An 8,522-nucleotide genomic window follows, 5' to 3' on the forward strand; every position below is an offset into this window, starting at 1 on the left:
AAATCAATAATTATGGGGCGGGAGGTAACCTAAAATTCTTTCAAAGGATGGAAAAAACCTTTTAATATTAAACATGATTTATAGCCCCAAATCCTCTGAAGGTCTACTAAAGAGAAATGTATACTTTTATAAATTCCTGAAAGAGATACATTTAGGATGAATCTGGATGCTGGAACTTTTTCTGTTAGAAAATGAATTGTAACTATTTCCAGAAAAATAGGATGAAAAGATATTTAAGATCAGTGAGAATAAAGCATGTGGGGTATCCCTCCCTCCCCTTGAAAGCCATGTACATCATTAGACAGAATGGATAGTCTTGCCAGAATCAGAATCTTATATTCAGTTTCCAAAGTGTAGTTTCCCCAGAGAGTTAGCATCATTCAATGAATTTTTGTTATGCCATTATGCAAATGTAGTCTAGGTTCATTATCTTTTCACTTATTAAATTCATCAAAAGCTGTCCAGGAACAGATTTTCTGTTTTGTCAACTACACCCACAGTCTTGTTCCCAGATTTTTCATCAGTTTTTTCAGGCTGTGAGGGAAAGAAAGCAAAAAATGGGAATGATCTCATGACTTTTAAATATGCTATAACTCTGTTCCAGTGCAATATTCAAGTATATAACAGCCGTCTACAGTTGCTCACAGCATACCCCACGCTCAGGGGAGTGCCAGGTTAGTGCAGTTGGTTAGAATGTGGTGCTAATATGTCCACAATCAATTCCTGTATGATTCAACTGGCTGTGGAGAGAAGAAACATGTCTTCAGTGTCAGCTGGAATTCCTGTGGCCAGCAGTTCAGAAAATCTATGCCTTTGATTACTGAGATTTGGAGATTTTCCAGAAACTTATTATTGACATCTATTTTAATTTTATTGTGGTCAGAAAACATATTTTGCATGATTTCAATCCTTACAAATTAATTGAGCCTGTTTTATAGCCCAGAATGTGGTCTTTCTTGGTGTATGCTCTGTGTGCATGAATAGGAGGAAAGAGACAGAAATCCATCCACACTCACATATCCATTTATTTAGGTCTTTCATTTCAGCAATATTTTAGAGTAGTACAGTTCTTGCATGTCCTTCATTAAATTTATTCCCAGGTATTTATAATGCTATTTTAAATGTTATATATAAAAACTAATTTTCTACTTGCTGCTTGCTAATACATAGAGATACTGATTTCTATATACTGATCTGTTATCCTGAGCTCACTAATTTCCATTATTCATTCTAGTAGATTTCAAATATTTTCTACATGGACAGATATTAACCTAAAGGCAAATAATTAATAGTTTTTAAAAATAACTTTCTGGGCAGCCTGGGTGTCTCAAAGGTTTAGCGCCGCCTTCGGCCCAGATCTTGACTCCAAGGTCCTGGGATTGAGTCCCACATCGGGCTCCCAGCGTGGAGCCTGCTTCTCTCTCTGCCTGTGTCTCTGCTGTGCTCTCCCTCTCTCTCTGTGTCTCTCATGAATAAGGAAATAAAATCTTTTAAAAAATGAAGTAAAATAAAAATAACTTTCTATGTAGCTCCCTGTGAATAGATGGTTTTGTTCTTCCTTTCTAATCTTTACAGCTTTTATAATTTTATTTTTGCCTATTGCAGTATCTAAGATCTCTGACACAAAGTTGAATAGAAGTGGTGAAAGCACACATTTTCAACTTTTTCCTAATCCTAGGATTGAATATTTAACCATCAAGCATGATAGTAGCTATTGGTCTTTCATAGGTGCTCTTTATAAAACAAAGTCAGTTTTTTTTTAAAGATTTTATTTATTTATTTATTTATTTATTTATTTATTTATTTATTTATTTATGAGAGAGACAGAGAGAGAGAGAGAGGCAGAGACACAGGCAGAGGGAGAAGCAGGCTCCATGCAGGGAGCACAACGTGGGACTTGATCCCAGGACTCCAGGATCACACCCTGGGCTGAAGGCAGGCACTAAACCACTGAGCCACTCAGGGATCCCCAAAGTCAGTTCTTTTTTATTTCTAGTTTTGTGAATGTTTTCCACATAAATTGGCAATAAATTGTGCCAAATGCTTTTTCTAAGTGTTTTGAAATTATTGTAAGATTTTTTCTTTTATTAATACGGTAAGTTACATTGTTTAACTTATTAAATGTTGAGCAAAACTTGCATGCTAGGAAAAAACCCCAATTGGCCATTGTATTTTATCCTTTATTGCTAGGGTCAACCTGTTAGTATTTTATACAGTATTTTTTTTATTTTTTTTTAAATTTTTTATTTTTTTTTATTTTATGATAGTCACACAGAGAGAGAGAGAGGCAGAGACACAGGCAGAGGGAGAAGCAGGCTCCATGAACCGGGAGCCCGACGTGGGATTCGATCCTGGGTCTCCAGGATCGCGCCCTGGGCCAAAGGCAGGCGCTAAACCGCTGTGCCACCCAGGGATCCCCTTTATACAGTATTTTTGCACTTATATTCATGAGTGATTATTGGCCTGCGATCTTTTCCCTTTAATGTCTTTGTCAAATATTTCTGTCATGGTTATGATGTTATTATAAAAGTAGTGGGATAGTATTCTCTCTTCCTGTTTTCTCAAAGAGTTTATGTAAAATTGACAGTATCAGTGTTGATAGAATTCACCAGTGAAAGCATCTGGGCGTGGAGTTTCCTTTGCAAAGTGTTCTTTAATTATGAATTCAAATCCTGTAATAGATGTACAACTACTAAGATTTTCTACTTCTTCTTTAGTCAGTTTTGGTTGAGTTTTGTTTTTCAAAGAATTTATTCATTTCTTCTAAGTTATCAAACTTTATTACCTTAAATTTATAATATTTTCCTTTTATTGTTTTAATTAGAATTTTCCAGCCTCAATACTGTTGATATTTGGGGCCAGAAAATTGCTGTGGGGAACTCTCCTGTGCAGAACAGCATTCCTGGCTTCTACACAATAGACACTGGTAGCAGCCTCCCCAGGTGTGATAACCAAAAATATCTGTAGACATTGTCAAATGTTTCTTGGGGGCAAAACTCCTCCAGTTGAGAACCAGTGTTTTAATGTCTGTAGGATCTTTACTGATCTTTCATTCCAAATACGGGTAATTTGTCTCTATTTTTTTTTTTTTTTTTAGCTCTGTTAAGAGCTTTGTAGTGTGTACAAAAGTAGGCTCTGCCCCAAATTTGGCCCATGGATCATTTTGCTGATCTTGACTTAGATCATTAATTTTCTTTTTTAATAAGGGAATAAAAGAGCTATACATATTTCCTCTAGAACACTTTATCTGTATCCCATAAATTTTTATTTATTTTTTTTAAGATTTTATTTATTTATTCATGATAGACATAGGGGGAGAAAGAGGCAGAGACACAGGCAGAGGGAGAAACAGGCTCCATGCAGGGAACCTGATGTGGGACTTGATCCCGGGACTCCAGGATCGCACCCTGGGCCAAAGGCAGGCGCTAAACCACTGAGCCACGCAGGGATCCCCTCCCATAAATTTTTAAATGCTGTGTTGTGTTGATTGATATTAGCTAAATAATGGCTAGGGAGAGTTACTGTTTATCTATGGAGAGACTATATGAGCATTATTGTTATTCCAAATTGATTACAACTGGACTTGGGATCTGTGAGAGACAATGAAGAACAATATTAATGTAAGTATTAAATATAAGTCACATAAATACATCCTCCCACATAGTTGATAAATTGATGTAAATTCCTACAATCTGGGAAGCCCCAGTGGCGCAGTGGTATGGCGCCGTCTGCAGCCAGGGGTGTGATCCTGGAGATCCAGGATCGAGTCCCATGTCGGGCTCCCTGAGTGGAGCCTGCTTCTCCCTCTGCCTGTCTCTCTCTCTCTCCTTCTCTCTCTGCGTGTCTCTGCAAATAAATAAATAAAATATTTTTTTAAAAAATCCTACAATATGTAACAATAGCCTTTTTGCTCTTCTAGCTAAGAAAAGCCACAATCTACAACACCCAGAACGCTTATTGAGACAAGAAAATTTTAATAATTTTACAGTACCTTATCGAATATTGATTTGCTGCCACCTGCTGGGAGGCAGAAGTGAGTTTCCAGTGTCCTTAAAGGGCAAGAGTGATGACCTTAGACGTTGTAAAACTTTGCTTATCCCATAAAACGAAGCATAATATAGGTACCCTTGGGCCTGAAAGAAATCAATAATTTTAATTTTTTTTAGAAATCAATAATTTTAGAATAAATTAACTGCAGATAAAGAAAATATGATCTGTATATAAAATTGGGAGGCATTCTTTTCTACCTAAGAGAAATTAGATGAGATATTTGCACTTACCATGAAATGATGTACAATAAAGTTCATTACAATGGTGAGCTTCTCAAGTATTGATTGTGTATTTGTGTAAAGGTAATTAACCTCTTGACTGGGGCTAATGGAGAAACTTAAGAGGTAAAGAGCCACTACTGAATGAAGATTAGTAAAAAATAATACTAAATCTAATAACGATGTTTGTGATAGGCAGAAAAATAGTCACACAAAGATATCCATGCTGTAATTCCCAGTGCCCAGAGTGGAGCCATTGTGAGCCCAGAGAGCAGAACCAAGAACCACAGATTATTCCTAGGCCTTGAAATTTAATGGAGATTGCCTGATTGGGTTTTGAAATTCTTCAGGGTGGTGACTACTTTTATTCTTCCACTTTCTCCCTTTTTGAATGGAAACGGCTGCACTTGTTCTCCGTGCCTCCTCTTCCAGGGCCTGTCTGGGAGCAGACATCATGTTTTCTAGCTTCCCAGGTCTATAGATGGAAAGGGATTTTTCCCCAGGATGGATTATCAGAGCCTCATCTATACATAATTTAAATGAGGTTGGGAATTTTGAAATTTAGATGGACTGCTGTAATATGTTGAGAATTTGGGGGATCGAGGGAGGAGGCAAGTAGATTTTGCATATGAATGGACATGAATCTTTGGAGGCCAGAGGATGGACTGTGGTAGGAGCAATGCCCCTCCCATTGATGTTCACACCCTAATTACCAGAATCTGTGAGTTATTTTATAAGGATAAAGGGATTTTGCAGATGTGATTAAGGTTAAGAACCTTGATATGGACAGATTATCCTGGATTATCCAGGTGTACCCAATTTAATCACAAGAATCCTTAACAGTGGAGAATCTTTGACCAATGTTAATGGCTTTGAAGATAGAAAGGGGCCACAAGCTAAGGAATATAAGTGGCCTCTATAAGCAGGAAAAGGCAAAGCAACAGAGCCTTCCCTAGAGAGGATTCTGTCCAGAAAGGAATGCAGTCAACTGATACCTTGATTTTACCCCAGTGAGACCTGTGTTGGACTTCAGACTTACAGAGTTATAAGGCAATACATCAACGTTCTTTTAAACCACTAAATTTGTGGTAATTTCTCACCACCACAACAGAAAATGAATACAATAAGAGTTAGCAGTTACTGTGTCCTACATGTACCAGCACTACAGCAAGTGCTTCCCAGATGATAGCTAAAGGCGCGAAAACACCTCTGAAAGCATATTACATGATCTGGCCTTGGCTACTTCTCTCACCTCATCGCCTACAACTCTACCTCTTGCTTATTATCATTCATTCTCCTTGGTCTCCTTGCTATTTTTGAAATATGCTAAGCATGCTATCCCCTTCAGTCCACACTTTACTTATATCCACAACCCACTCCCTCACCTCCTTCAGATCTCTGCTCAAATGTCACCTTCTCAGTGAAGTCTTCTTTGTTCACCCTGTATAAAGTAGTATTTGCTCATCCTTACCTGGTGTTCCCTAATCTCAAAAGCCTAGTTTATTATTCTACACAGCACTTATCATTCGATAGGTACATTTGCTTGTACTCTGTGTTCTTTCTTATTCCCTAAATGTAAGCTGTGTGTGGGCAGGAACTTTATCTGTACATTATTGATGGAGGCTTTATCTCTAGAACCTAGTATAGTGCCTGGGCACACAGCAGTAAAGAAATACTTGTAGGAATAAATGAACATTTTAAAAATTATTAACAGATTACAAGAGTTCATTAATATTGTTAATTCTGATGCAACATACACGGCATAGAGCAGGGATCATTAGACGATGTACATGAACATTACTCTAGTGAATAAGCCTCAGTGTAGATTCAATATAATGCCTTTAAGAATGAGGTCATTTCTCAATTTCCTACAGTTCTTATACATGGCACACCACTTCTTAAGGTCAGATTATAAGAAAATCGGTATATAAATGAATTTTGTATTTTCCTATAAATAAGCGTTATTAGTATATTTTATTTCCTAAAGTAATTGCTAGCAAAAAAATAAAATAAAAGCTAGTAACTGCTAGCTACAATTTCTTCCCCGACTTTTAATCTTTAAAAATTTCAAACCTATAGAAGAGTTGAAAGACATACTCTTCTCCTAGAACCATAATTAACACAGTGCTATGTTTTCTCTTTACATATATGTTTTGTTTTGGCCTGGACTATCTGAAAGAAGTTCCCAGACAAATATCATGATCTCTCCCTAAAGATTTGAACATATATCTCCTAAAAACAAAAGCATTTTTGTAATAAACACAATTTATCATACCTGAGAAATTAAGTCAATAACATCTCTATTTTGCTCTCGTGTTCAAATTTCTTCAATTGTCTATGGATTCTTTGAAAACTTAAAAACAATCCACAATGCTATCCAGTTCAGTTGCCCTAATGGCAGATCGGTCTTTTTATTTCCTCTATGCTTCGACCTTACTGAAAAGTCAAAATAAATCACACTGTGAATTTATCTGAGTGCTCCTCACAAATTCTGGCTAAATGTTTTTGGCAAGAATGCTACATAGATGAACTTGCAATAAGCACAAAGTACAGCGTTCCCAGCACTGATGCTGGACATTTTTTCCATGAAGCATCTATTAACATTTTGCAAAGGACTAATGTTCCATAGAACAGTTTAGGAAACACCTGGATATATATATATTAAAAAAAGAGAGAGAGAGAGAGAGAGAGATGAGAAATGAACTAAAGTGTTAAACAGTTTGTAGAATAAAAACCGGTAAGGATTAAAAACCATTTTTAAATTAACAAACTGCCTCATTTCCTTTGGTAATGCAAACAGAAGTTTGCTAAAAATCCAAAAAATAAAAAAACAAAACACAGGGATCCCTGGATGGCTCAGAGGGTTAGAGCCTGCCTTTGGCCCAGGGCGTGATCCTGGAGTCCTGGGATTGAGTCCCACATCAGGCCCTGCATGGAGCCTGCTTCTGCTCTCTCTCTCTTTGTCTCTCATGAATAGTCTTAAAAAAAAACACACACACACACAAAACATTTTACAGACGAATAACCCCAAATTTAAAGAGATGAAGTAACTTCTCCCCAGTTTTTGTCCTTATTGTATTTACTGTGTTCAGGAGCTGGGATTTGAAACCAGATTTGAGTGCACCCATGTTCTCCAGGAGGCGGTCTACCTCACTTAGACTTAATGTTTAGTTTTCTGTAACTGACTATACTCGAGTAAATTACAATTGGCGTAAAAGTGGTGGGCTTTTAGCCTCAAAAATAATGAAGACGGTAAAGAATCATTTTTTAAAATTGATCATTTTTTAAAATTGCTCTATATCCAGCAACAATGAACCCATATCAAGCACTTGAGGAAGGCCTAACCCCTCCCAATCGCATATGCACATTATGGGCGGGCGGGTTGTAGCCTCGGCTTCAGATACTAATTATAACAGAGCCCCAATCATGACCATTTCTATTTGCCGTATTGGTCCCTCTTTATTGCCTATTGGTTACAGCAAACATTTGGGAGACTTCATTTTTCCCTAAAAATCCTAGAACTCAGTACAACTCAGGTTTGATCACTTATTATATAATCCAACAGGTTCTCAAAAACTGAGTTCCCGTGCTGCCCCCGCAGCGAGGTAGCAAGTGTTAAGCAGGTCCGTTTCCATCTCCGCTTCAGCGCGGAGCCTTCCCGCCCTCGGGGACGTTCCAAGGGCAGTCGCGGGTCCTTCCTTTTGGTCCGAGCCAAAATGTTAATAGCAGTGGTAACTTTTAAGAAAGATGAAAACCACAAAACTCTGCCACGACTTAAACGCTTGAGCTGTACTTCGGTCGACATTCAGGCCCATAGGCTGGAAAGTGCTCTGCGGGGCTGGGAGTCTTCCAGCTGGGGCCGGGGCGTCCGGGACCCCACGGCTCGCCCTCCACCCCAGCCTGGAAGCCTCCGCGCTCGCGGGACGGTGCGAGCGCTACCCTCGGGCTCTGGGGCCCACGGCCAACGCCCAGCCGCGGCAGAGCTCCCGAGGCCGCGAACGCCGCCTCCCCTACCCCTTCCCGACAGCTCCCCGGCGCCCCGCCCACCGCCGCGCCGACGCGGGCCCGCAGGCCTCCGCGCGCACGCGCCCCCGCCCCGCCGCCGGAATTCCGCGGCCACGTCCGCCGGGCCCTAGCCCCGCCCCCGCGCCCCCGTCCGGGCCCCGGGCGCCCCTGGGCTTCTCGCGGCGGGCGGTGCGCCTTGCGCCTGCGCGCCGTGGCCAGCGCGGGGCGGGGCGGGGCGGGGCGGGCCCC

This window comes from Canis lupus, chromosome 15 (assembly GCF_011100685.1).
Source record: "Canis lupus familiaris isolate Mischka breed German Shepherd chromosome 15, alternate assembly UU_Cfam_GSD_1.0, whole genome shotgun sequence".
NCBI lineage: Eukaryota > Metazoa > Chordata > Mammalia > Carnivora > Canidae > Canis > Canis lupus.